This window comes from Alnus glutinosa, chromosome 2 (assembly GCF_958979055.1).
Source record: "Alnus glutinosa chromosome 2, dhAlnGlut1.1, whole genome shotgun sequence".
Classification (NCBI taxonomy): domain Eukaryota; kingdom Viridiplantae; phylum Streptophyta; class Magnoliopsida; order Fagales; family Betulaceae; genus Alnus; species Alnus glutinosa.
The window spans coordinates 21,843,185-21,870,726 of NC_084887.1; the positions used below are offsets into that span (position 1 = coordinate 21,843,185).

Sequence of the window (27,542 nt, forward strand, 5' to 3'; positions counted from 1 at the left end):
AGTCGACTGAAAGTAGATCGATCGAATTATTAGCTGTACAAATAATCAATCGATCGATTGAAATGCCTTGGACGATTTTTTCATCTTTTCAAGATCAACCTCGAACTCTGGAAATGACCAAATTGCCCTTGACGTATTTTTAGGTCTAATTCAAGTGTTTTGAATTAGATTTCAAATCAGACCTGAAAATAAGACATAACACAAAACTACAACAAAACATTATATATACAACACAAACTAGGTCTAACAAATGCAAATTAAGAGGTCTTGAATCGAATAATTCAAGACTTATCATGTGGCCATACTTACCACAATGACGGCATGAGGGAGAACCCCTTTGAGGATAATGTTGTCTTTGCTGAAAAGCATGATGAGGCATGGAAGGTTTAGAGCTGGACTTACCTATCTTTGGCTCTTGTTTCTTGATCCGAGGCTTATGATGCCAGATCTGATGACAATGTGGCCTAATATGTCCTATGACACCACAATGATGGCAGCTAAGCTGACTTCATTTGCTGAAATGCTTCTTGAGAGGTTCTGCAATTTTAAGGTTAGCATTCTTACACAAAACAAAGTTCTTACCTTCTTAAGATAAATGTCTCCTATGGGGGGAACATATTTATTAGAAGAAAGTTTCTCAATATTGCCTTTTTTAGGGGGCAACCTGCTTATTCCAAAGCCTGTGAGATTTCAACAAATAACAATTTGGTCTAATATGACCAATCTTCCCATAATAATGACAAGTAGGAACAAACTTATCATGTGTTCCTGATTCCTTGGACTTAGGCTTTACATAGTCATTTAAGCAAGAATTTTCAGAATTATCTAAACGAGCTGTATCTACTATCATAGGCTTAATAACAATATAATCTAATTCAGAATTAGAAGCATGTGAAGTAGAAGCACTCAAATCATCGACAATTAAGTCAGACTTGTTAGAAATATCTCTTTGAATACAAATCATGCTTTTCAAATTTTCACTAGAGAATTTTCTTAAGATATCTTCAGATTCTTTTAGTTTAATCTCAAGTGAATCAACAATGTTAAACAGCATGGTATTCTCAAATTTTAAAGAGTCAATCAAATCATATGATTTAGACAATTGAATGATTAAAGACTCTAAAAGGAGTTAACAAAAATATGGATCACACCCAGGAAATTAATCCAAACATGAGTTTACCCGCTCTGATATCAATTGAAAAATAATAAGACTCCTAATTTATCATGTGTGTGTGTGATCGAGTGTCCAACAAAATATTAAATGCGGAATTTAAAGGAGACAAATATTTTGTTGATGAAGTGGAAACTCAATTAAGAGAAAAACCACTCCCTGGCAGCCAAACCCAGGATATCCACTATTCAGCAAACAAAGCAGTAATTGATGTTGTCTTTTATTTACCAAAATATATCAATCATAAAATTACCACTCGCAATAGTACGAATCCTTATAGGATAGGGTTATATTGAGGGTGTCGAACGTCAAGGACTGCAGGGGTATTACTATCAAGTTTTTCAAGATTAAATAAAACTTAATTAAAAATATATTTGATTTTTGTTTTCTAAAAATAAATGCATAAAAGTAAAAGATATAAATGTAAATAGAGTAGGGAAAAGATAAAGAATAGGGGATTGATTTCACCACTCACCGCATAACAATAGTCAATCATAAATTAACAAGGAAAATTCAAACTATGCATGATATAGGGCTTGTCTCACTCGAGTAGTCAAAAAATTACCTCTAAAAAATAAGTATAATCCATCTTTGGTTGGCACGGACCATCCACCTAACCACTAAGATGCGGTACGAACCGTCTTCCCTAAGTATGGATTAGAAACGTCTTTAATAGGTTACACACAATCAATGAAATAGTATAACCCATCTTCAGTTGGTACGAACTGTCTACCTAAATTACACTAAACTAGGGTGTAGTATAATCTGCATTTCCTAGGCATGGTCTATCTAACCCTCTTGATCATATGTCAATTAAAATCGTTGTATAACAATTATTCACATAATCACAGAAAATATGAAGGATTGAGGTCAATTAAGATAAAAGACTTTCTAAGACAAGATAAGAAATTCATAATGATTGAATATAAAAACATTAAGATCAATTCTCACAGTTAAACAACCATCATGCATATAGTAAATACCAAATTAAAATTCAATTAAACCATTGTTACTTGGAAAGGGCTACATCAACACCCTATGACGAATTTAGCCGCTCATTATAGTCCTAGGATGGCCTCCTGCCATGTTCTTCTCCTCTTCAACTTGTCAAGCCTCCAAGAAAAAATTTATGTCTAAAGCTAAGCACAAGCACACATTCTCTTGAAGCTTAGGAGTGTATTTATAGAGACTAGGAGAGGCCTAGAAGCTCTTAAAATTTCAGAAAAATCGTCTCTTGAGTCTTCTTGTCTAAGTAAGAGATTGAAACTTCAATCCAAGTAGGAAAAGGATTCCAAATTCGTCTAGAATTGCGGACTTTTATTGAGGGGTGATTTTGGCATAGTAAACGTTAGAATTAGGGAAAAGCTATTTCTGACATATTTGTTGCATTTTTTTATTAGCTTTCTAACGTCACCAATTTTATTGCAATCCGATATCTAACCTAAAAGTTATGATCAAAACACTAAGACATATGCAGAATCAAAATTTGAACCCCATCCGATTTTGACTCTTAGTGGAGAAATTTCGATTTAATCCTTCACTTGATTTGATTAAACTTAACCTCATTATATAGGTCTTCTATTATGATTGGTTAAGCTTAAACATATCTTCTAGGCCTTCTCAAAATGTGTTTTAAGCCCAAAATTAATGGAATTAATTGCATCTTTATTTAAAACTTAAAAACATTAAAACAACACAAAATCAAACAAATAACAATGTTAAGAAATTAACATATATAAGTTATGGGGCTTGAATGTGTAACATTCGGCGCTTATCAGTAATACTCACACACCCTTGATGCAGCGATTGTACCTTACACTCTAACATGTACCTATACGTAAATGCTTTCCAACCAGGTCTCCTACCTGAAGGGGTCTTTATTGGAATCCTTTAGCTTAGGGCTCCTCCCTAAGATAGACTTCAAAACTGATTAAATCACACAACGACCCTTAAAGAGCTAGCTAATCTCACAATATCTGCCTAAACACCCTCTCTAAGTACAAAGGAATTCACCACTGAAATCTGTAAATAATACAAGCCGAGAGATCTGTATTTATAGGCTTTTGAAGACCTAATTCAACACTAATTTAGAGTTCTCTGGGCATCGTCCGGACCTAGACATAGGGTTTCCGGACGGCAAACTGCAACCGACTTTCATAACGCGCTTCACACATTTCTTTATTAAGGATCTGTCTTTAGCATCCTGACGGTATGCCCTAGCGTCCGGACAATTGTAAGCTGTCTTCACCGACGTGCGTGTGCTACGTTGTTCAGAATCTTCTCGAACATTGATGGGTGTCTGGACGCGTCTACTGGTCCATTCGAATGTTTCTCTGGGCTATTCGGAGGTCAAGTTGTATTATTTTTTATTAGCTTTCCAATGACACCAATTTCATCTCAATCTGATACTTGAGCAAAAAGTTATGATAAAAATACTAAGACATGTGCAGAATCTTCTTGAACACTGAATGGCGTCCGGACGTGTCACTAGGCCATCCGAACAGAAACTAGGGAACCGACTTTTACTGAGTTGTAAACTTCGTAGAATCTTCTTGGAATCCAAAAATTGCCTTCTTGATGCTTGTGATACTAATACTTGTCATAATAAGGCCCTTTTCCATATTAGAGGAATAATTTCTGAATATTCTGAAGACTTAGAAATCTTACAGCATCCCTGTTATAGCAGTACATTTACGCGGCAGAGATTTTGTCAATAGAATGTAGCCAATAGAACTAACACTTATGTTTTTTCTTTAAACTTATGTAAGTGTATACTCACACTTTACCGCTGGGGCTAAATGTATATCTCCACTTAACCACTAGGTTGTTACTATTTATCCCTCTTATAGCTTCAAGGCGCTAAGTGTATAACCCTACTTAACTACTGGGTTGTTAGGTTACTTTATTTCTCCCTTCCTAACATGAGGGTGTTAAGTGTATAACCCTCACTTAACCACTGGGGTACCCACATACATACTTGTCACATAGATTATTGATGAGTGCCAAATATTGTATATTTGGACCCCTTGATTTACACTAGTTAGACCTTTGGCGTTGTTATTTTCTGATGTTTTGGTTAGTTTTGTTGTTTTTGCATTTTTGTAGGACATTAAGAGAAAAATGGTAATTTTCAAGTGAAAATACATAAAGAGCTGGAAATTCAGAATTCCTGAAAATTCGGAATTCCTGGGAATTCGATCGATCGAAACTCAAGTCGATCGATCGAAATTTGCCCAAAGTCGATCGATCGATTATAAAATCGATCAATTGAAATTTTGCGGAGCTAGAATTGCTAAAACCCTAACTAACTCTATAAATACCATTCTTTTCTCATTTTTGAAAGGGGAGAACGCTTGGGAGCGCCCTAGGCGCCGTTCTCACTGTAGTTTAGGGTTTTTTGGTTGATTTCGACCTAGAACTTCAATCCTTTGTAAGTTTATTTGATTTTAATGCATTCTTGTTGTATATTTATGATTTCTTAGGTTATGTGTAGCTAAAATTTCGTCTAGGGTTGAGGATGAAACCTCACCATTGAAGAGAAACTGAGTTTCCATGCTTGTTTATGCTATTTGAGTTTATGGGTTTTGATTTCTCATTGTTCTACTTCAATTTTTGAGATTATTCTTGGATATCTCTTGTGATTTCCAGATACATGTGATGATTTAAGGTAGTTTCATTAAATTGATGGCTTGGGTTTTCATTTATCAAAATGTTGGATAATCAGTGTGTTTCATTCTATGGATTCATTTGATGATTTAGTCAAAACTATATATCTTTTGTGATTTATGCAAGAATGGATTCATTGAATGATTTAAACAATTTTTGAAGTAAAGTATAGCATACCTAAGATTTGCATGTGAAAACTTCAAAATATGTGTGATGAGCATGAGAATATGTTGCTATGATTTGGTGGGTGTGGATTCCAAAACCTTAGAACCCTTTATTTTTATTTATTTTGTTTATGTTTTCTTTTGTTAAAAACCCCTAAATTTGGAACTAGGTTAAAATAGAATTAATTTGAATAGAGATTAATTTTCGCAACACAATATCCTGTGGAATCAACCTCGCACTTGCAAAACGCTATATTGCAAACGATTCGTGCACTTGCGAGTACATTAAAATTTCACAACAATTATCATAATCATTTTCATAAATCTTGTTTTCCTTCCAAATCTCAACCTTTTTTCATAATCCTTTTTCCATGGATAAATCATTTTTCATTTAACACACATATGAAACATTGGTAAGATACATTCATAATTGCATTCAAATAATAGAGCTCAACAAAAATATACGTAACACGCTTTTGTAAAATAATGCAAGGTTAGTTAGTTTATACTTAAAACTTTAACTTAATCTATTGAAACGATTCTATATATCCCGACTCCGTACTTTCTTTTCATTTATTCTGTATCTAACTGTTAGGTTCGAATCCTTATCTTAAACCTTACAACCTATATCAAATTCTAGGATCCTCGTAAAACTCAAAATCCCCCATAAAAAAACTTTAATTATTATGTGCTGACTGATCTTGATCGACCAGGCTCCAACCAGGGGCGGAGCCACACTTTGGCTTGGGGGGGCCTGGCCCCCCCCAAGCCAAAGGTCTCCCCAAAAAATTAAAAAAAAAAAAAATTAAAAAAAAAATTAAAAAAAAATTAATTAATTTTTACCTCTATTTAAAAAAATTTATAGTTTTGGCCTCCCCAAATTATTATTTTTTTCAATTTGGCCCCCCCAAAACCTAAAAGTTGGCTCCGCCCCTGGCTCCAACTAAGGATCTACCGAGATTGATACCAACTTTCTAAGATTGGCTCAGTCAACTGAGGTCTCCCCAAAGAAACCCTAAGGTTTCTTTAACTATCTAGGTCAACTAGGGCATTGAGCTCGGTTAACCAAGGTACCTTAGACAATAGTGCAAATTTCACAAACTGTCACGAAACCTTGTTTCCCAACCATTTTCATGTCAACGACTTTGTAGACATTGTATATAACATATAACAATGAAAATTATTGTTTAAAAAAATTATTTAGTGTCTCACTTTTAAATTTAAGACAAAACCCTTATTGTATAAAATATCATTTTTATGTTTTGCTTTTATCCTAACGAAATTTGGTCAGCACAACAACGTGTTTATGTGCATAACAAAACTCATGCATGCCCTTTTCTCATGGTTTAACGAAGAATAATTAAAATCCTACCCTACCATAATTCAGGATATAGGCCACTTGGGCCTTTTTTTTTCTTTTTTTCTTTTCAACAGGTTGTATCTTCATTTTTAAAAAAAAAAAAAAAAAAAAAAATTGGTAGGAGCTAAACAACCTATCTTTTCGAGGTCATATATGTTGAACCACCTAAATGATTTGTCGTTTAGAACATAGAATGATGAAAGAATTTTGGCAGAAGCCAAATGATCTAACTTTTAGGTGTCATATTTGTTGGATCACCTAAACGAATTGTCATTTAGAGTAGTGAAGGATTAGACCATCCTTCTGTGGCGGCACATGGAGAGGCGTGAGGCGTGTGGCATGACTGACAAAAGCTTATGGTGGCGTGTATAGGCACATGAGATTTTTGCATGGTTTGTGTATATCAGAGCCAATGAGCTTTTGATTGATATGGTCAAAAGCTTGATAGGATGCTTTGAAGACAAGAATTCGAGGCAGAATTTATTGAACAACGGTGAGGAGTCCCAGGAAAGAGGTATCGCCAGGAAAAGGAAGAAAAAAAAACCTTAAGAGTCCATAGGGCCAATAGGATCGAAGACTAATGTTAGCAGATGGCTTTGATACCATGAAAAAAAAATCATAATGACATGAAAAATAAAGAAAATAGCGAAAATAGAGACAAAAATTGTCGGGTGGTTCAGTGTCAAACACATACGTATGCCTGCCACTAGGGAAGAGCTCGATACGGCAACATTATACTCGATCTTATTCCTTGATGATATTTACATTATAAATGATAACCCCTATTTATAGGAGAATTGGGGTAGGAAAAGATAAAGATAAGTTTTGTGATTTGATTACCAACAAACTTAATTACAATGAATTCGGCCATTAAGGTAATTATCTTATAGAGAATATAAACCTAATATATATATATATATATATATATATATATATATATATATTCTAACATATATGAGTACGTACATAAGAAAATTCACACTCAGATCATTCCTAACGCGATAGTGATTGTTCCTTTTACCAAAGAAACATAAATATATGGACACCATCGACATATCAACATCAACATCATATAACTTCATATTAAACACAAATAATTAATTCGAGGTGATATAGAATATTGACAGGTAATGGAACCAATGCTTAAATATGCTTTCATGCATTCAATAATGAGGCAAGGCAGAAATATGGTACTCCATCGAATCTAGTCACAAGGCGCTTCCCGTTTTGTATATCTACGTGTGTACCACTTTTTCTGGAATTGCAACATAAAGTGTTTGTATTATTTACATCCAATTTGATTATTAAATAGATGGAGCTTCGCAGCATTTACAGCCATTTTGGTGGGAAATGATGAAAATGGAAGTGCATGCAGGAAGAGAGTGGGACAGGAGAAAGAGGAAGGGTTAAGTGAGAAAAGGTGTATGAAGAGCTGAAACCATATATTTATTGCGTATTCTCTAATTTTTGCTTTGCAGGATACAACATAGTCTCCAAGGTCTCTCTAGACAAAGGCATGAGTCGTTATGTGCTTCTTGCCTACGGACATGCTTTTGGAACAATACCTACTGCACTTCTCGCTTTTCTGTTTGAAAGGTTTAATATTTTCCTCTGTTTTTGCATTCTTTTAGACGATTCAGTTAAAAAAAAAAAAACCACAAAGAAAAACTTTTTTCACAAGTTGGACACGAGCATATACAGAATCACATGATGTGGTTCTCTCTAAAGATACGTCTCATAAACTTGGTAACTAAAATGATTTCCCTTGGCTGCTGTATCCTTTAAAATCAAAAGCCACCATGCACCCGGCCCATTGACCAGCAGGCTCTCAATTCATGAAGCTACAGAGTTATGTTTGGTATTCAAGATTAGGGGACCAAGAATGAAATAACTCTTCCTTTATTTTGTAGCAAATTATTTTCGAGATTAATTATTCTCACGAAATAGATATTCCCTTAAAATGAAGAGTAACTATGCATTTTAAAAAATGTAAAAAAGCTATTCCTCAGGGAATTAAATAGCATTTTCCTTTTCGAAACAAAAAAGAAAAAAGAAATTGTTCTTAAAAAAAGGTTCATTCCCATGGGTTGCCGACCATTACTTAGGGGTGGTCGGCCACCCATGAGAATGAACCTTTTTTTCGGTTTTTAAAAAAATAAAAAATAAATTTTTTTTTTTTTTTTTTTTTTTGGAAAATCATTTTTACAGTTGGGATATTTTTGAAAATTTGATTCAATTCTAGTAAGAAGTTTTTATTGTTTATGTGTTGTCAACAAATGAAAGAATATAAATAGTCATTACAGCTTCTTGTGTTCCTAGTAATACTTATTTCTATGCTAAGGAATCATCATTCTAGCCCACCAAACGATGGAATAAAAATGGTCATTACAACTTCTTGTGTTCCTAGTAATACTCATTTAAATGCTAAGGAATCATTATTGTAGTCTACCAAACGTGCCCTAGATGTTATGTACTTTTCTTTTTTTTTGGTTAATTGGAGGCTGTCCATTAGACATATTGATTACCCAACCTAGATAGATCAAGATCCTCTCCATTTCAAGTGAAATGGATATGAACCGTTTCACGGTCCTTATTATGTTTCACGAATCCAACAGTGTGAATGTTGCATATGGGGAGCATGTTGTCATGTCATTTAAAATTTTTATTAACATGGCACCATATACACACTTAGATTCAACAAAATTAAATTTGGACTATGAAATAGTTTCTCTCCAAAGATTAATGGGCATTGCCACATCAATCGAATTGAATTCGAGTTGAGTATATATGTAGATTACGGAATATTTTATTAATTGAAGTTTTTGAATACCATGTATAGCATCTAGATAGTCAAATCTCAAAGATTTTTAGAAGCTCTTTTTGTTAATTTGAACAAAAAAACAGAGTGGCAACGTTTATTTATAACTACCGAGGTTTTGAGGATTACACGTTTCAAGTAAGAGAAACAAGAGAAATGTTAAAGCTCCTTCTAATGTTCTTCTGTGATCTTTCTATGCTAACATAACAACCTGTTTTTAATTATAAAAAAAAAAAAAAAAAAAAAAAAAAAAAAAAAAAACTACAGCTTGATTTATTTCTCCTGTTTTTAAGTGTCATATCAGAATAAAAGGACCCCAGAATAATATTAGAATAAACTCTACCATTTCTCAAGAAACAAAGTAAACTAAATATATAGAAAGTGAGAAGAGAAACGACTACCGGCTGTCAGGAGGCAACAACCATTGGGCGTGAAACATGACAATCTTAAATAAAGAAAAAAATAAATAAATCTCGGTGTGATTTCTTAGTGATAATCAACCATATCTTAATATTCCCTTGCAGGAAGAATGACAGCAAACTTAGCGTACTAATTTTATGAAATGTCTTCTTTATGGGCCTCCTGGGGTGAGTAAACTGTCTGCAAATAACTATATAGATATATGTCATGGCTGCTGTTTTGTAATATTATCACCTTTGGTTAATTTCTACTTTTTCTCACTTTTAAATTTAGAGCTGTGCTAGGGAGGACACTGTATTACGCTGGATTGGACCAGACTTCATCAGCTTTTGCATCAGCATTAGGCAACTTGATTTCGTCCATGGTCTTTATCTAGCATTATTATGCAGGTTTGAAGATTCTAAAATCTATCCTTTGTATTGTTCTACATCCAATTCTTAAATGCATGACATGTCTTGTCTTGTTTATGCATTCTCATGATTCTAATTGAGGGAACTAAATTTGACTTGGCATATTCAGGATGGAGAAACTAGATATTTCCAAGTATGGTTCTCAAGCCAAGATATTGGGAACTGTTGTTGCCTTTGCTGGTGCAATAGTTTTGACCCTATACAGGGGGATTACCGTGACTTCTCTACATACTCAAAGCTCGCATCAACATGTCACCTCCTCAAAACTATTCTTAGACAGGGATTCAATCAAAGGCTATGTTAGCTGTTACGTTAGTTACAGCACGTGTTAAATGTGATTCTCGCTGATCACGTTTGTATTTAGTAGTTTACTTGTTGATCACAATTCTTTTCCTCTGTTATATAAACAAACTTCATGCTGTAATTCATTATGACATTAATACAATTTAACAGAGAACATTTTCTCTCTTCTAGTTTTCCTTTTCTTCTTCATTTTCTACTTCCGTAAACACAACATTTCAATACTTAACATGGTATCAGAGCAGGTTCCTTTAACAATGATGGGCCTTTCCCTTCCGTTGTTGAACACGTGTTTGGCCAAAGATACCACACGTGAGGAGGAATGTTAAAGTGTCCCACATTGCTAAGAGATTCTTATCTTATAAACTTTATAAGTCATGGACACTCCTCCTCTCTCAAGGCGTCTTTTGAGAGTGAGTAAGGCCCATGGACTTTTACATGGTATCAGAACATTTTTTTTCTTGCCTGAAATCCACAGTTCTTCGCTTGCTTAATCTTTCTCTCAATTTTTTTCTTCATCTTCTGTTAAGAATCTTTCATCATTTTCTCATGTCAACTCCTTCGGATTCTCCAATTTCTTCCATCACCATTGTTGGCGATGCATCTCATCCTCTGTATCTCCATCACGGCAACAGTCCAAGAACTCTCCTGGTTTCTCAGCCGTTGACTGGAGACAACTACAATTCTTGGAGCCGATCAATGACTATGGCATTCATTGCAAAGAACAAACTTGGACTTGTTGACGGTTCTTTACCTAAACCAGAATCTTCTGATGATCCTTTGCTTTCCGCCTGGATCCGATGCAATAATATAGTCCTATCTTGGATCATGAACTCTGTCTCCAAAGAAATTGCAACCAGTATCATTTACATCAGCACAGCTAAAGCTATGTGGAAGGATTTGAAGGAGCGCTTTTCACAAGGTAATGCTCCTCGCATTTTTCAATTGCAGAAAACTATGTCTGCGTTATCTAAGGGAAATAGTAGTGTTAGTGCTTACTACACTCAATTGAAGGGATTATGGGACGAACTTGCTAATTATCATCCCATCCCTGCTTGTTCCTGTGGTGGCTTGAAGACTGTTGTTGATTATAACCATCAGGAATATGTTTTCCAATTTCTCATGGGGTTGAATGACTCTTTCAGTCACATTAGAGGCCAGATTTTACTATTTGATCCTCTTCCTACCATAAACAAGGCCTTTTCCTTAGTTCTACAAGAAGAAAGGCAGCGAGCACTAAGTGTTTCTGTTTCTTCATGCTCACTCAATGAAAGCAATTCTCTTCTTTCCCAAGCATCTATTTCTGGTCCAACCAGAAATTTCAAACAATCTAGCCGCAAGGATCGTCCTCTGTGCAGTCATTGTGGCATTACAGGACATATTATTGAGAAGTGCTACCGCATTCACGGTTTTTCTCCAGGTTATCGGTTTACCAAGCCTAAACCAAATGGTGAACATTCTGCTCATTTTGCTATGAATGATGTTCAGTCCATCACAGCCTCATCTGCTTCTTCTGGTGGTTCTGAGAACTAGTCCATGCTCCTTACTCCTGAACAAAGCCAACATCTCCTTAATCTCCTCAAGCCTCAACCTGCTTCAGTTGGTACTCTACCCACTGCTCTTCAAGTAGGTGGATCTGTTGCTCATTACTCTTTGTTCTCAACTATGGGAGGTAATGTTTCTCAATTTTCTGTTTTTTCCTCTCATACAATTGTTCCATTTTCTGCTCCAAATTCATGGATTATTGATACAGGCGCTTCAGATCATATGATATGTTCTTTGTCTTTGTTCACAACCATTACAGCTGAAATCTCAACACAAGTCAAACTTCCTAATGGAAAGTTTGCAACTGTCACACATATTGGGACAGTTCAGCTTTCCACTCATCTCATTCTTACAAATGTTCTTTACATTCCCTCTTTTTCATATAATCTTCTTTCTGTTAGCAAATTAACTCATTCACTTACTTGCTGTTTCCTTTTTTTGCTAAAACTTGTTTCATACAGAGTCTACCCCATTGGGTGACGATTGGAGTGGGTAGAGCACAAGCTGGTCTATACTACTTGCTGCCTGACTCGGTGATGCAGAATTCTTCTTTTAGTTGGCCAGCAAAGATTGATACTTTACCTATTTTTTCTGCCTCTGTAAAAAGTGTACATTCTGACCTTTGGCATTATAGGTTAGGCCATTTACCCTTCTCTAGAATAAAGCTATTATCCTCTTCTAATCCTTGTATATCATGTGATTCCGATAACAGCATTTGTATAGTTTGCCCTTTAGCCAAACAGAAACGGCTTCCTTTTCCTATTAATGTTTCTACCTCTGCAACAATGTTTGATTTGATACATTGTGATGTATGGGGACTGTAACGACCCACCCCCAACACAATATTGTCCGCTTTTAGCTCCCGAAACTAGACTTCCCAAGAGGTCACCCATCCTGGGATTGCTCTCACAGAAGCACGTTTAACTGCGGAGTTCTGATAGGTTCATAACCATCACAGCTTTAAAACATGTTGTATCATAAAGGGTGCATTTATACATATAAGCACATCCTCATTCCCAGGCGATGTGGGACGTCACAATCACCCCATCTTTGGACCCAGCGTCCCCGCTAGCGTCCTTCATTGGGCTTGTGTACGCTCCCACCATCTCAGGTTGGGCAATGGCTCTGATACCATTTGTAACGACCCACTCCCAATGACACAATATTGTCCGCTTTTGGCTCCCCAAACCAGACTTCCCATAAGGTCACCCATCCTGGGATTGTTCTCGCAGAAGCACGCTTAATTGTGGAGTTCTAATAGGTTCATAACCATCACGGCTTTAAACGCGTTGTGTCATAAAGGGTGCATTTATACATATAAGTACATCCTCATTCCCAGGCGATGTGGGACGTCACAGGGACCATTTTCTATCAAATCAATAAATGGTTCTAGTTACTTTCTCACCATTGTTGATGACTTTACTCGTTTTACTTGGATTCATACTATGCATTCTAAATCCCAAACTGCCTCATATATTCAATCTTTTTTCAATCTCGTTGAAACGCAATTTCATACCAAAATCAAAGTCCTCAGATCCGATAATGGGACTGAATTTAGCATTACAGATTTTTTTTTTTCTCAAAAAGGAGTTATACATCAACTAAGTTGGGTAGAAACTCCTCAACAGAATGCTATTGTAGAAAGAAAGCATCAAAATCTTCTCAATGTAGCTCGTTCACTTCGTTTTCAAGCACATCTTCCCTTGACTTTTTGGGATGATTGTGTTCACATAGCTGCATACATCATTAATCGGTTACCTTCTGCTATTCTTCACAATAAATCCCCATATGAATTGTTGTTTTCTGCTCCCCCTTCTTTTGATCATTTCCGAATTTTTGGTTGTCTATGTTATGCTTCTACTTTAACTAGACAACGCACAAAATTTGATCCTCGAGCTAAACCCTCAGTTTTTGTTGGTTACTCTTCCTTTCATAAAGGCTATAGATTGTTTGATCTTCACACACAATCCTATTTTGTCTCTCGGGATGTAGTTTTTTATGAGCATATCTTCCCTTTCGCTCATTCTTTAGACTCTTTTGTTTCTCCTCTTTCTAATCCTACAGACTCTCTACTTTCCCTTCTACTGATGGTCAATTTGTTTTTCCTTTGGCTTTTCCTGATTCTTCTTCTACTGATATTCATTTTTCTTCACCTCCAGTTGATACTTGTCCTAATTATATTCCTAGTTTAGTTGTTTCTGATTCCTCTATTTCAATATCACCTTCTTCTCCTTCTGTTCCAACAACACCATTTTCCATTCCTATTCTTCAAAAATCTACTAGAAAGAAATGCACCCCCGGTTACTTGCAACAGTATCATTGCCAGCTTGTTCAACTTCCAGTTCAGTCCATTCCCAAGGTAGATTCTGCTCATCCTTTTTCTTTATCTTCTTTTCTTAGTTATGATCATATTTCCCCTGGTCATAAACATTTTTGCTTATTCGTATCCACTAACCCCGAGCCCCAGTTTTTCCACCAAGTTGTTAAGCACCAGCATTGGCGTGAGGCTATGGCTGCTGAAATTCAGGCTTTAGAACAGAATCGCACTTGGCTTCTCACTGATCTTCCTCATGGCAAGAAAGCTATAGGCTGTAAATGGGTGTATAAGGTGAAATTCAAGGTTGATGGCACAATTGAGAGGCATAAAGCCAGATTGGTTGCAAAGGGTTATACCCAATGCGAAGGGCTGGATTATTATGACACTTTTTCTCCGGTTGCTAAGCTTACCACAGTTCGTTGTCTTTTGGCTTTGGCTGCTTCTCAAAATTGGTATCTTCATCAATTGGATGTCAACAATGCATTTTTGCATGGTGACCCTCATGAGGAAGTTTACATGAGTCTTCCTCCCGGATTTGCTAGTAAGGGTGAACACCGAGTTTGCAAACTTCTTAAGTCCTTATATGGTTTGAAGCAAGCTTCTCGTCAATGGTTTGCTAAGTTTTCTTCAACCTTACTTAGTCATGGTTTTATTCAATCTCGGGCAGATTACTCTCTTTTCACTCGATTGCAAGGTTCAGTTTTTGTTGCCATCTTCGTTTATGTTGACGACATCATCATTGCCACCAATGATTCAGCTTCTATTTCTCCTTTGACCTCTTTTCTTGATACACAGTTCAAGCTCAAGGATCTTGGTCCACTCAAATTTTTTCTTGGACTTGAAATTGCACGCAACTCCAAAGGCATTTCAATTTGTCAAAGGAAGTATGCTCTAGATATACTTGAAGATGCTGGTTTACTTGCTGCAAAACCAGTGACTTTTCCCATGGAAACTAATCTCAAGTTATCTCGCACCTCAGGGGAATCCTTAGCTGATCCTACATCTTATAGGAGGTTGGTGGGAAGATTACTCTATCTCACTATCACCAGGCCAGACATTGCATACTCTGTCCAAATTCTCAGCCAGTTCATGGACAACCCTCGTCAACCTCATTTTGATGCTGTCGTTCAAGTGTTGAGGTATATCAAATCAGCTCCAGCTCAGGGTCTTTTCTTTCCTGCATCTTCCACTCCTCATCTCAAAGCTTTTTGTGACTCGGATTGGGCTGGATGCCTGGATACTAAAAGATCTATGACTGGTTTCTTCATTTTTTTGGGGGAATCGCTAATTTCTTGGAAATTCAAGAAACAAACTACCATTTCCAGGTCTACGGCTGAAGCTGAATATCGCTCAATGGCTTCCACTACTTGTGAGATTGTGTGGCTGCTTCAACTACTCAAAGATCTTCATGTTCATCACTCTTCAACTGCCTTATTATTTTGTGACAGCCAAGCCGCTCTTCACATAGCAGCTAATCCGGTGTTTCACGAGCACACCAAACACATCGAGGTCGATTGTCATCTTATCCGTGACAAGATTCAAGAAGGCATTATTCGGACTCTCCACATCAATACTCATCACCAGTTAGCTGACTTACTCACAAAAGCTCTTGGTTTTGCTCATTTTCATCATCTGGTCTCCAAGATGAATGTCCTTAACCTTTTCCCTTCTTCTGCTCCAAGTAATGTCGGCCATTCCTCTTGAGGGGGGGTGTTAGCTGTTACGTTAGTTACAGCACGTGTTAAATGTGATTCTCACTTATCACGTTTGTATTTAGTAGTTTACTTGTCGATCACGTTTCTTTTCCTCTGTTATATAAACAAACTTCATGATGTAATTCATTATGACATTAATACAATTGTACAGAGAACATTTTCACTCTTCCAGTTTTCCTTTTCTTCTTCATTTTCTACTTCCGCAGACACAAGATTTCAATACTTAACAGGCTCCCTCATGCTTGGCGTTTCATACCTTTCAATGTCAACATTCTACATATTACAGGTGATTTTGACTTTATATTCAGAAAATAGCTAGACTTTACTTCATTGCATATCAGTAGGTCAAAATTGTTTCATCTTGACAAATTCTAGAGATTTGGCTTTAGAACTAAATTTTAATGATGTTATGATCAGGTGGGTTGAGTTTAGTTTTTAATTTATGAGACGGGTTTGAAGAATAATGAGAGTTTGGGAATGGATTTGTCTTGTCTGGGTGATAATATTGTTGGTTGGTCATAGTCTCATTGCTTGGTGTTTGTTAAATTAGAGATTTTGGAGTTCCTTTCCTGCTAACATTACATGTCTGCTCCATGAATGCAATGCATGAATGATAATGATTACTTCTGTTCTTATGAAATTAATTCTGAAAGTTTGTTTTGTTGTGCTTTTATTTTCTGATTTTTTTTTTTATTAGAAACAAATATTTGTTAGAAAAAAAGAATATTTAAATGGAACAGTGATCGAGAATGGTTAAAATAGAGAATAGAATCTAAAAGCAGGTATTTAAAAAGAAAAATGTGATTGTTTAACTAAAATTTGGCTAAAACATGGCCAGCTGGATGTGAATTCCTAAATTACAGTTTTAGTTTGGATTTGGGGAATTGTAGAGATGGGGAGAATCCAAAATATTCTAACTTTTTTTTCACTTTTTATATCACATCAATAATTTTTTATTACTATTTAAATAAATAACTTACTACAAAACAAAACTTTTTCACCTTTTTATAAAACAATTTCAAACTTTTATATACTTTATATTACATCAATCACTTCTTACTACTATTCAAACAAAAATTCCACAACACAACCATTTATCAAACACACCCTATGTCTTCAATTTATCAGCACTTGTATGTGGTGTTCAGGTGACATTAGTACGTGCACAATGAGCAACCATACTTTGACATTTTACAACCAAACTTTGATCACCGAGTGAAGCCAATTTCTAAGAGCGAACAATCTCCCTCTTTGGTCATTCGATGACAAAACACAATTGCAAGTAATTAACAAATTACAACCCCAACCCCAGCCTAACAAACCATTACTATTATTTGATTGATGGATAATGTAAAACTAATTGTTCCATGGAGACATCAACAAACTGATCACACATATTGGGTAATGGAATCAAAAGAAGGCATATAAGAAATTCATGATACAACCCATGCATAAGATTATAATTAGAGTTGACACAAGAATTTCATCCATTCAAATTAAATGAAAACTAAGCAAGGTGTCAATATAATAAACTGAATACACAAGTTGAATGTATCAAAATAACCAAATTTAATACAAAACCATAACCCAAAGAATTGTATCCATATCAACAGCAATATCCCAATACATCAAGTGAATATAACAAGCTTAAAAAAAATTAGAGTCCCAATACATTAGCTCCCCCTCAATCAAAGCACTTCTCTAGTAGAGTCCCAACCCACTCTCAGCATTCTCCCTCTTTTTGTCACAATGGACAAAGGGAGGAACTCAAGCGAACTCATTTACCTCCTATGGAGAGTCCTGAACGTCCTACAATGGATCTTGAATAGGCACAGTAGGGAGGTTGTTAAGAAATTCCAAGCCAACTACTCCAAAATCTTGAAATTTCCCCATATAGTCATCCATGACAATTGTATCCTCCAGCGTAGGACCCTCCCCACCAGCCTCCTCTTGACTTTACTGAAGGAATGTCTTTACATCCAACTTAACTTGTTTCACTTTCGCATAGGTGATAGACAAAACACCGCGAGTCTCCTTGAGTTGGGTCTTCAAGACATCTAGCTAGTCCTCAAAGAACTTCCTCAATCTGAGCCGCAAACAACTGATCAAGATGTTGATACAACTCTATCTTCCATGAAGAATATGGAGCGGCAGAAGAAGAGGAGGGGTGAGCCTGAGAAGTGGAAGGCTGAGATGAGGAAGCCTAAGTACACTTGGATTGTGCTTTAGACTTAGGAACTGTATGCTTGTCAAAAGGAGAGGAAGAAGACAGAGCAGGCTCAAGAGAACGAGGAATATCAAGAGATTTTACAAAGTGGTAATGACACTACCATAAACCAGAGACAACTTGTTAAATTGAATGACAACAGCCATAAGAGTGATGATTAGGTCAAGCCCATCTCAGCTGTGCTTTTTGTTGGCATAGTCATCGACGTCTACTATCCAGATTAACTTCCCGAGGAACTCTTGTTTTTCCTCAGACAGAAAGTTGGTAAATTCCACTAGGAAATCAGCAACAGCTTGTTCCTTCATTGTCACCTTCGGATGGTATTCTATATCGGATTCTCCGAGCTTTATCTGTTAGAAATAATCAACATATTATTTAATCTAACATGCGCAGCGGAAAACGAATAAACAGGATTCAGGCTTACCTCTAGCCATGTTTGCTCAAGCGTCTCCACGATCCATCTGAAGAACAAGAAAGATTATTTGAGGGATCTTCTAACCTATGCCTATTGCTTGATGGCTGTGCTGATGGTGTACACAGGCACTCTATTTATAGGCTAGGTTAGGGACCCTCAAAATGGTAAACACCGTATTTGTTTCCTTCCATCAAGGAAACAATATCGTTAATTGATTTTAAAATCAATTAACCGATTCCATATTTACGGTAATCTAAATTAATAGAAATAACCATAATACCGATTCCATATTTACGGTAATCTAAATTAATGGAAATATCCATAATGCCGTATATGTTTATTGAAAAAATAATAAACATAGTAAATACCGTAAATTTGATATAAAGGCCACAACCAAAAAGGAATAATATATTACATTCTCCCACTTGGACTTTATAACACATGACCATATGGTATTAGGTTCTTTAGTTTTGGCCAATCTTTTATGGAATCCTCCAACTCAGTTAAGAAATGTTTCACATGAATCATGGCAGTAAAACCATTATAAAATTAGGTCGTCCCTTCCATGTATCACGATGTAAAACACTCCTTACATGAGTACCTTATGGATAATCAAGCTTTATGAATGAACTTCCTATAAGTCATTCGGGTCCAACTTTATTTATCCTCATGGATAAAATAACAAATGTGCACAAAAAATCTTTATTACAATAACTTTATGTCTATAGACCAAAAAGAGACAAACCAAGCGAAAATGAATTAATGAGTCTCATATATTCCGCATGACTTTATTCTTTCTTTACCGGTAAACTTTAAGTCATGGGATCCACAATCATTAATTCAGTACTTATATGCTCAATAGACCCTTTATGTCTCTTAATGTTATCTCTCGTACTGAGATACTTAATGTCGATTTACTTCTGCTTCTACTCTTTATTCTTATAAAAGAAGATTATAGTAGAATTACCGCAGAGTATCTTTATGGTCTAACTGTAAAATCGACAAGATTGAGACTTTCAACAAATGTCTCAACCATCATGCCTGTGTACCAAATTCATAGCACGCTAGACTTTTAGCTTTCTTGGTAGACGTAGCAACTATAGTCTGCAAACTGCATCTCTAGGATCTATCATTCAATAAAAAGATATATACCTTAGAGTAGACTTTCTACTATCTACACAATCAGCAAACTCAAATCTAAACAACTAACCATCTTCAAATGGAAAGTGTATCCTTAGGTTAAGTTGTTCTTCTTGGTTCCTTGCATATACCGCAAGGCTTTATTTGCAGCACTTTATTGACTCAATATACTTATTGTCAGTCATATGGTTATGTATAATGCAGACGCTTAAAACTTTTCATCTGCCCTTATTCCAATACCTTTTGGGACATTAATCTGTATTTAATTAGTCCCTCTTAATTGCTACTGAAGGTGCAAATCCTTCATTCTAAATTTTTTTTCAAAACTTTTTTCAATGTAGGCCTTCCGAGACAATGTTAATATTCTTTATGTCTCTGTGAATCTCTATGTCAAAAGACATAAGAGGTTTCACCCAAATCCTTCATTTCAAAGTTTTGTGAACTTTATGTAGCAAACTTAAATCACCACTTGCAAATATAGGACTAGAAAGATTACTGTACTCCCACTGACCTTAAGGTATATATACTAATCAACAAGGTTTTCTATAAACAATAACCTTGTAAAAAGTATCTTACCATTGAGAGATCTATCACAGCCCATAAATAGAATTCTTTAATTTGCAAGCTTTCTGACTGTTATTTATAAAACCTTTTGATTGTTTCATGTAAACCTCGTCCTTAAGATCCCTATTCAGAAAAGTTGTTTTCGCATCCACTTGATGTAGCTCTGGATCAAAAATAAGCTACTAATGCTATGATCATCTTGATGAACCATCCTTAGACACTGGAGAGAATGTTTCACGATAATCAATGCCTTCCTTATGAGTAAAACCATTGGCTACGAGTCTAGCTCGACCCTCCAGCCATGGACTTAACTCTCACTTCATGGCACTGAATCTCAATGAGGAGTTTTCTCCATTCATAGCATGTGAAAACAAATTTGGATCATCTTTATGTCCAACGTCAACATCAGACTCTGGGAGATATACAACATAATCACTAAGAATTGTTAATCTACTTATTCTATAGGATTTTCTTAATTCTACTTCCTCTGCATTTTGCAATGGGAGAATAGATTTTGAACCTGTTCTGTATGAGTTGGTTGTTCTAGAAGTGATTGTGGCTCAGGATAATCAATCTGATTTTCCTGAATACAATCAATCATCCTCTATGAGGAGGAGATTTGGCCAACTCTAGTGCTTCCTCAAATTCCAATTTATGTGAATGAGCACTCCCACTAGGTTCCGTATCCTCTAGAAATTTTACAATCAACAACTCTAGGCTTATATGAAGGATAATAAAACATTAAAACCCTTTAAAGTTTACTAGATAGCTTATAAAAGATCCGCTGATTGTCCTTGAATCTAATTTCCTTAGGCGAGGATTATAAATCCTCTCTTTAGCAAGGCAACCCCATATGTGTAAATAATTTAAACTAAGCTTCCATCTATTTCATACTTTAAAAGGTGTCTTATGGACAACCTTAGATGGAATATTGTTTAACATATACACAATGGTCTTCAAAGCTTTACTCTATAAGGGTAATAGCAGATTAGTATTACTAATCATTTCCCTTTGTGTGTACCTACCTTAATACTCTATGCCTATATTAGATCTTATGATCTTCATATTGTTTCTCTTCTTCTTCCTTATAGATATTGAAAGCATTCAATACCCCAGCTTTAATATTTAGAAGATAGACATACATAAACTTTATATGGTCATCACTGAAAGAGATAAAAATATCTCTGACCATTTAGGCAATGAGTATGGAAAGGTTAACATATTTCAATGTACATGATCTCAAGAATTTTAAAAGGCTCTCTTTGGCACCTCTAATGGTCTTGTTGGTATGCTTTCCCTTATGCAATCCACACAAGTACCAAAGTCAGTAAATCACCGACTTTTATTTTCTGTATGGAGATATATTTCAATCTCCAAAGCCATAACAAGAGCATTTTTAAATTCTTAAAGACTCTACTTTACGTCAACATCACTATGCAGAAATAAACAAATAATTTTGTTTCAAAAATTGGGACGTAGGTCAATTTTAAATAGACTTTAAATAAACCCCAACCAATATTCCACCAAAAAATAAGAAAAATTTCAAGTTTAAAATAAAATTGAAATTTTTAATAAGCCAAACTAGAAAATAGATTTCAAAAAGATTATGGAATATAAATCATTTTTTGAGGTCAAAATTATAACTGAATTTTAAAATTAACCTATAGATCCCAACAAGCTCAAATTATAAACACGTGTTATCCATTTTAAAAAGGACTCTGCATTTGTGTTGACAATGTGGATTGTTAAACCATAATCAATCCACAATATATTTGATTGAGTCACTAAAAGAGATTCACGACATACTAGATATGGAGATTATCTTTATTTTAAGTCATTTCTTATACTTCATGCAATCTTTCTTTATATGCCCTTAATTTTCCTTATTTCATGAGAAATATGTATCTTGATTGCCATAATACTTTATTGGCACCTTATTCTCATGCTTTAAGTGTTGGACATGATTGCATTTATTGGTCCTTCCTTTGACATGAATAATCATGTGAACACTTTATAAATTCTCTCATATCCTTGAACACACATGGTTAGAAGTTTATTTACTAACCATTTATCCTTACGTGTGTTACAAGATAAAATTCTACACTTAGAAGAGAGAATTCAAAAAATTGAAATAGACCAACAATGACTCAAAAATCTCAATCTTTAGGGACTTAAGCTAATCTATAATATCCTTCATTCCCATAATGGGATTATAAACACTTCAGAAACTGTAAAAAGTTTGTCTTTAAAGCTTTTTCTATTAGGGTGCTGGCCAAGTTTTGTTTGAACTTACTAAATGTTCATAAACAACCTTTATAAAACTTTGGCTCTAAAACATTCAGGAATAAATCCCTGATGACTTTAGTGACATGAGATTTCATAAACATCTAACTTAAGTGATTAAATCACTCCCACCGTTCATGCTTAATAATCTCACGTGGCGTACTTAATTCCGCGGGAGTAGGTGGTTTGTCCACACGGAGTACCAAAATTTTTAACACCCCAAATGAAAAAGCATATCAATCATTTTTTTCCAGTCAGAAAAATATTATCATAATGTATTGGAATATAAAACCACCAAAAGGTAGAGTAACAGGAATAGCTGCAATAACCCAAAATTAAAATAAATACTTTAATGCTATGAAGTAACTTTATTTTAAATTAGCCAATGCCAATTTAAATAGTAAATTTCAACCTACCTTTGGGCAAAGGTTGCATCACGCATGAAATTTACTCTTTATTGATAAGACTAATAAATTTAAATATTAATAAATAAAATTCTTCGTACCTTTGGGCAACCGAAAGAAATTTTACTTTTAATACTAAATTTGTTATCTCATTCTAATTAAGTCATAAAAATAAAAACTTCCCTTTGGGGATAGGTAATTAAATTTATGAGTTAATTACAATACGATGTTAATTTTTCTATATGAAGTTCATGTGTACGATCCTTATGCAATTATTACAAAATTAGGATGCTTTGGCTCTCCCAAAATCATAATAATCACGCTGTAATTCATGAACATCTAATAAATCTTTATGAGGTTCATGCGTGTGATCCTGATGTAATTATCATACAAAAATGGGATGCTTTGGCTCTCCCATAATTATTATGATAATTACGTGTGTGTAATCTTGATGCAATTGTCATTCAAAATTGGAATGCTGTGGCTCTCCCAAAATTATCATGATAATTGCTACTTCATTAACATCTAACAACTTTATAGATGCCCCCTTAATGGCCTTAGGAATATAACAAACCAATACTTAAATGGGGTAAACAGCATTTTCCAAGGTGCAAGCAGATGAGCTCCCAGGAAAGTGAGGGGGGTCACACCGGACACACTTAAATCCCAAGACTTTCCTTGCCAGAACTTTCCCCGACATTGCATTCTTAGATATTACTGTAAACACACCAGTATATATGGTATTGTTAATTATTCTTAGGTCTAGGCATCAAACAATTTATATTTAAACAATATAAATTTAAAATATATATTCCTCAATTCATGTATTAAATAAACAATAATTTTAATACACAGTACTGTAAATAATAAAGGGAATAAAACTTTAATATGAGGACATAATAAAACACATGGCCTAATGGTTTAGTAAGTGGCCAAGGCTCTTTACACCTGGTGAACCCAGGTTCTAAACACCATAAGGCCTAAATTCCCCTTTTAAAAAGAACTTGATGGGTTACTGAAAAGGGTTGCTGTATTGGGCTGACCCAATTGGGTTAACCCACTTAATTTGGGTTGGGTATCTGTATTGGGCTACTATATTGGGTTGGGCTTTTGGGTCACAAGACTCCAAATGGGCTACTGTATTTGGCAATTAGGTCAACCCACTTAATCGGGTCAGGCCTCTGGGTCTATGTATAGTGCTGGCCCAAACTAGGTCAGCCCACTTAAATGGCCCAAAACTGCATGGGTTTTAAAAAACTCTACCCGAAAATATATCAAACCCAAAAACTTTAATGGGTCGAAACCCTACCCAGTCACCAACCAACCCGACCCGTAATGTTCCAGATGGGTTGAAAACCCTAAAAATGGAACCCTAGCCACCACCCCTTTATGAAAATACCCATATCAAGATTACAACAACTCAAAATTAGGCAGTATATCACAATACACAGAATAGTGATAAAACAAAAAATAGTTATATCAAATTTATGGGTTTTCACAAACAGCACGTGAACAACAAATATTCACAAAATAATCGCTAATGCGTTTCTATCATGTCACAAAAGACGAAATATTGCTCAAACAATATTGACAAACAGAAGTGAACAATACCAAATAGAATATACTTGATTCAATATTGATAACCAATAAAAAATACTTGATTCAATATTGATAATGCATAGTAAAATTATATGCTGAGCAAAATAGCACAGAGGCTGGCTCTGATACCACATGTTAGAAATAATCAACATATTATTTAATCTAACATGCGCAGCGGAAAACGAATAAACAGGATTCAGGCTTACCTCTAGCCATGTTTGCTCAAGCGTCTCCACGATCCATCTGAAGAACAAGAAAGATTATTTGAGGGATCTTCTAACCTATGCCTATTGCTTGATGGCTGTGCTGATGGTGTACACAGGCACTCTATTTATAGGCTAGGTTAGGGACCCTCAAAATGGTAAACACTGTATTTGTTTCCTTCCATCAAGGAAACAATATCGTTAATTGATTTTAAAATTAATTAACCGATTCCATATTTACGGTAATCTAAATTAATAGAAATAACCATAATACCGATTCCATATTTACGGTAATCTAAATTAATGGAAATATCCATAATGCCGTATATGTTTATTGAAAAAATAATAAACATAGTAAATACCGTAAATTTGATATAAAGGCCACAACCAAAAAGGAATAATATATTACATTATCGACCAATTAATTAGTCCTCTCGACGTTTCTAGCATGTACAAGGCTTTCATCAGAGGGCACTCGATCATGACCCTTATGGTGTGCCCTAAAATAAGGGCACAACCTCCTTACTGAGGTTAAGAGTGTGAATACCAACTTCTCAATCTTCGGATACCTCTCCTCCACCTTTCAGAGAGCTCTGCTAGTATAGTAGACCAGTTTCTACACTCCATCCTCTTCACACAGTAGGGTGGAACTAACAGTCGATGGGGAAACAGCCATATAGAAGTAGAAGGGCTCCCCTCCCTTGTTCGGTCTTAGTGAGGGATGACTCAAGTGCTTCTTCAATTCTTGGAAGGCCTCTTTGCACTTCTCATCCCATTCAAAAGATTTTCTACGAATCGAGAAAAATGGTAAACATTTATCAGTCGATTAAGAAATGAATATGTTCAAGGCAGCAATACACTCTGTCAGTGATTGTAACTATTTTCATGTTTTGAGGGGATTTCATTTCCAACACTACCTTTATCTTCTCGGGATTTGCTTTAAATCACTTCTGTGAGACCACAAATCCAATGAACTTTCCAGAAGACACCCCAAATGCACATTTGGCAGGATTTAGCTTCATTTAGTATTGCCTTTGGGTTTCGAACGTTTCCTCTAGGTTGGAAATGTGCTCCTCGACTCTAATACGTACTCTTAACCAGCATGTCATCAATATATTGACAAGCCTCTGATATGTTGCCCCTGCACTTTTTAATCCGATCGGCATCACCTTATAACAGTATAACCCATGATCAATGATGAAGGAAGTCTTCTCTTGATCATGCTCATGCATGAAGATTTGATTATATATATTCGGAGAATGCATCCATGAAACTAAGAATGTCGTGTCTCATGGTAGAGTCCATGAGAAGATCTATCTAAGGGAGAGGGTCGGAAGCTAATCTTTCGGGAAGACTTTATTTAGATCAGTGAAATCTACAACATCCTCCATTTACCCTTCATCTTCTTTACTATTACTACATTCGCCGACCAGTCTAGATATTGAACTTCCCTTATAAATCCTGCTTGTAGGAGCTTGTCTACCTCTTCAGCTACAATAAAACGGCACTCCATTAATTCTAGAGTTATATAGATTATCGGTTTACTTAATTAGCGGTACTAAAAATTTTAGCTTGCCCACTCAAAAGGAACAAAATTGATGGCTAGCATGTTATAAGTATACAAAACAAATATTATGCTAAAAATCCGCAGCGGGAAGAATTCAGAATTAGCTCTAACCATATTTGCTCAAACAAATTTAAGAACCACAGCAACAGAAACCCTAATAAAATAAATTTTAGTAGAAAGGTATCTTCCACCGTATGTCTGATTGTGCTTTCGGGCCCATATTAACAAAATAGACAAGCTCTTTATTTATATGCTAGGTCAAAGACCCTAAATTAGAATTTTACCTTATTTATATTCCTCCCATCAAAAAATTAGAAATCAAAATAAAATCAATTTTGATTTTGATTCCATAAATAATTTCTTATTTAGAATAAATGGAGACCCATAATTGTTATTAATTTAAATCACACTAAATATCGATCATGTGGCATATAGGCCACACTTCATTGAGAAATTCTTACATAGAGCTCATATATTAATATTGCAGACTTCTACAATAAAGATGTATCCATCACCAATAACTCTCACGTCATTGACATGCTTATCGGGTGCTTTTCTCCCCACCATCATGACAGCGATTTTGGATCGTAAAGCTTCATCATGGAAATTGTCATGGAACATCACCCTTCTTGCACCAATCTACAGTGTGAGCTTATGAATTCCACCCATTTCTTTCCTATTTATACTGATTCATGAAAACCTAATTTTATGATTTCCAACAGGGAGTTATGATATTTGGAATTACAACTTATGTTCAAACGTTGGCAATAAGGAAAAAAGGACCAGTTTTCATGACTGCGTTTAGACCATTGTCAACAATAATTGTAGCCATTATGGGAGTACTCATTTTAGGAGATGCTTTATACATGGGAAGGTAAATGTCAATTACTTCTCGACGCATGACGGAAGGGATTTTTCACAAAATAGATAAAGAATGATAGAAAATAAAAATATTGAATTACAAATAATTTAAAACTTTAAGTCGAGCCAATCATTGAATTTCAAATAGAACTAATAATCTAAATAAACTAAATAACCAATTTATTCTTGTACCATTCAAGCGAAAATGAGAAATGTAAAAATTTTGAATTATTATTTCTTATACTTTTCTGCTTTCCTTCCAGTGTTATTGGGGCTACATTGATAATTCTTGGTTTGTACGCAACTCTATGGGGAAAGGAAAAAGAGAAGCAGGATAAGCAATCGAAGCAAACTGTGTCAGAGGAAAGTATTGAAATCAAACAAGAAGAGTAA

The 27,542-nt window shown here is 35.3% G+C and overlaps 1 pseudogene; it reads left to right on the forward strand.

Annotated features, from left to right (window-relative positions):
* Positions 1-346: 346 nt before the first annotated feature.
* On the forward strand, positions 347-27,542 carry LOC133860362 (WAT1-related protein At5g07050-like; annotated as a pseudogene).